The sequence below is a fragment of the Mercenaria mercenaria genome, unplaced genomic scaffold (genome assembly GCF_021730395.1).
Source record: "Mercenaria mercenaria strain notata unplaced genomic scaffold, MADL_Memer_1 contig_3925, whole genome shotgun sequence".
Classification (NCBI taxonomy): Eukaryota; Metazoa; Mollusca; class Bivalvia; order Venerida; family Veneridae; genus Mercenaria; species Mercenaria mercenaria.
This window is the reverse complement of record NW_026462113.1, coordinates 35,762-39,460: the sequence shown is the minus strand read 5'-3', so window position 1 is coordinate 39,460 and position 3,699 is coordinate 35,762.

Below are 3,699 nucleotides of genomic sequence, written 5' to 3'. Positions count from 1 at the left end.
GTTTTATTTAAATTTGGGAAAACATTTGCTTACACATTTCCCTTTTTTACACCCCTGTCATAGCAAAAAAACAGGGCCAACTATGCCCCCTTTCATTACAGGGGGCCATTATCTAGGGGGTTTTTTGGTCCACAATAGTTATATCCGGAATGTTAAACCTTTTTTTAGTAATAAAAGGTTAACTTGCTTTGTGAATATCTAAATTACCCCCTTACTTTTAAAAAACTTGATTTCATCTTTCCCCAAATGAAACAGGACTTTTATCATTGTTTTCCCTTTTTTTTATAACATAAAAGGGGTTATATTATCATAAATCCCTTTTTTCAAACAATAATTTTATTTTGTAAACTCATCTATAATTGTTTTAAAACTTTTTAAATGGGTTTAAAACCTGTGGATTTTAAATTGTCCGGCATTGGTCAGTTTTTTAGAAGTGGTCAAAAGGTTAAGTGGGGTCAGATGTCTCAAAACAAACAATTCTTATACTACTACCATGCCAACAGTTGAGGTCTTGTTATCTATAGTACTTATACACACCATGCTCTATGTGTTGTTACACAACCATGACAACAGTTGGGGCCTGGTTATCTATAGTACTTGTACAGACCTACTTTAGATGTTGTTACCGGACCATGATATCAGTTGGAGCCTATTTATCTGTATTTATGATACAGATCTTGCTCTGACCATGACAACGTTGGTGCATGGCTAAAGTAATTTCAAAACAGTACAAATAACGTTTGTAGAAAAAAATGATGCAAATATGATCAAATTTTGCACAGTTAACTTTTGTGTATACCATTCGATATAGCATTAATATTTCAAGTGATGCGTGCCGTAGAAAGAATTGTAAGACCTTACACTTATCTTCATATATATGTCAAATATTGAAGCAGCCATTTCTATGTATGTTGCCACAAAAAGAAAACTTATGATACCGCGTTTCTTGCCTCGTATATGACTTATAGGCTGCTCCGTGAGCGATATGTCACTGGGTGAAAAAAATGTACAGCGTGACCAGGACTCGAACCCGGGACCTTTCGGTTACAGGACGAACTCTTTTGACAGAGCTATCTGGTCCCTTACACATTTTATCCGCTCCAAACATAGTTTGAATTTTAGAGAACAGCATTCATTTTTCTCGTTAGTTATCACAAAGGCAGTGACTGTGAAAGGCTGCAATAACTCTAAAAGGGATATGTAAGATAAGAATTTTAATAAAATAAACATCACAATTAGGTTCAGGAAATACATGCTGGTTTGCTTCCTCTGAAGTGCATGTCTAACTAACAATTTTAACTTGAAAGCAATGGTGTCTACAAAAGGAAACACTAAGTTACAGGGAGTTTTGTTGCATATTTTTTAGATTGAAACATTATTTTAAATGTTCTGCTGGCGATTTTTGTTTATTATAAAAAGTAACTAATTGACGCATGCGCATTTTGCAACCATGCGCGGCCTGTTGTCGTTATCCCTCTCCCGGTAAAATATTGGTAAATATGTCGTTCGTTTATCAAATATTTCTGTGTTTTAATGATATACTCCTAAACCTTCGGAAAATTTATTCTTACGCTAACTTGAAATTTTTAACTTAGTTGGGCAACCTGGATAAAACAATCAAAATCTAGCGAATACCCAACATGTATCGTATGTTCACCGAAACAATTAAAATTCAGCGAACAACCAGCATGTCTCGAGTATTAACTGGAAATTAATAAAAATTCAATTTTTTTTTAATAAACCCTTTTTTAAATGGCCAAAATCAGGTCGACCACAAAAGATGTTGAATGATTTGAAACTCCCATTTAGAAAGCGCTAAAACAATAGTGTCAGATGTCTTAGCTAACAAATCGTCAGTATACAAGATGGTTATATATAGCTTGGCAACTCATGCTTAGCTTTCGTTAATAAGAAGCAAAATGCCGCATCACATTGGTTTCGGAATTTTTGTATTAAGAGGCTAAGCCTCATTTGTAAACTTTTTATCTTGAACTTACAAATGTACCCATTCCGATACACAATTTGGTATAATCTGTTAATAATTAAAACGCACCGAGTAACGTCAATTCTAAGTTTGTTTTCATTAATAGCAAATATTCTTATTTCTAAAAGCCTTTTTGTTAAAATATTGCAAATAAAGGGTGAAGCTTGCATGTTTAAGGATCCATCTCCAGCTTTTATTATATTTGACTGGCATATCATAGTAGGTTGTCCCCCTTGAACATTATCCGATAATCAATATTTGTTTCCCTGTTGATATGACTTTGAGCTATAAATTATATAGCTTGTTAAATTGCTTGTTTCTTTTGCTATTGCCTATGTCAAATACCTTATTGCTAAGTTTAATATGAAATAAGGCAAAGCCTCAAAGCGAGCTCAAAGAAATCGGATTTATCTAAAATAATGCATCATTTATTTGTCACAAAGAAACTATTCACTAGTCACAAGAATTCGGGAGAACCTATTAACTGAAAAAGTCTACATTTAGTGTCACCATACCTATAACAGTGAATATCATACGTTGCAAACTTTATGGGAAGCCGGTGTCACGGTGACGTCATTACCGCGTTCCCGTTTCTTTTTGCTTATTATGACATTTTTTCCATTTTCTGGCCGATACTTGATCTTTTAAATGAAAACAATATTTTTTTCAAACAACTGGAAATCATTTTTTCATTATTGTTAAGTGATGAATAATTTTTAGCAGTTGAATGAAGTTCTGTATTCACTCCTGAAAGAAGTAATTCCTGTGAGCACCAGTCCGCTAGGGTGCCCTTTTTTAAAACTTCCGACGAAACTTTTCAAATCCTTCACCAAATGTGAAAGTATACTTGCGTTACCGTAAAGCTCGATTCTCGAGCAGGCCCTTCGAGCTCGCTATTACTCTATTTTATCATGTTTTAAGGAGCAAACCTCTAGGCATGTAAAGTTAAACAAAAGTACTGTTATACGGACAAGGACATTCAAACAAAATTGGAATACATGTATCATCACACAAGTCTCGTTTTTCTAGAGGAAAACTATGATACAGAGGGAAAATTCGTTTATAAAATAATCCTCGGATTTCAATATTTAGCTGTCATTTTCCGGTCAAAAGAAAATAAAATAAACATAAAAAATATTTAAATATTTTCGTTTTCATTTACATTTCAACATGAATTCCGTAATATCATAAACTAACATAATGCTTTTCTTACAGAAATGTTTTATACCTTTACAAGAATGATAATTCTGTATGAATCTATAAAACAACATGATTTATATCAAAAACTACCTATATGCTATGTTTCTTTCTATGGTGTAATATGTGAGCTTTATTTTTGTGTATTGGCCAAAGCAATATTATATTCAAATCAATACAAAATCTAATAAATGACACGACTTTAGCAAATGTAAGGGAGACAATCTAATTTGAAGGGAATATCTTTAACACGGTCAATAATTAAGGAACAGAATTCTAGAAAATTCTGGTTAAAAGCTGACCTTGTTTCAAGTAAACATCATTAGTTGTATCAAACATATTTATTTTTGTACGTTGTAATAATTCACAAGTCATCTAATATACAACATAATTAGAAACTACTGCAAATGAACTCGGATATCATATTTTGATAAAACGTGTTATCTATAGATATCGCGATCGTCATGTGAGCTTTAAATAAAACAGGAAGTTTGAATTGAAAGATAGGACTATAGTGA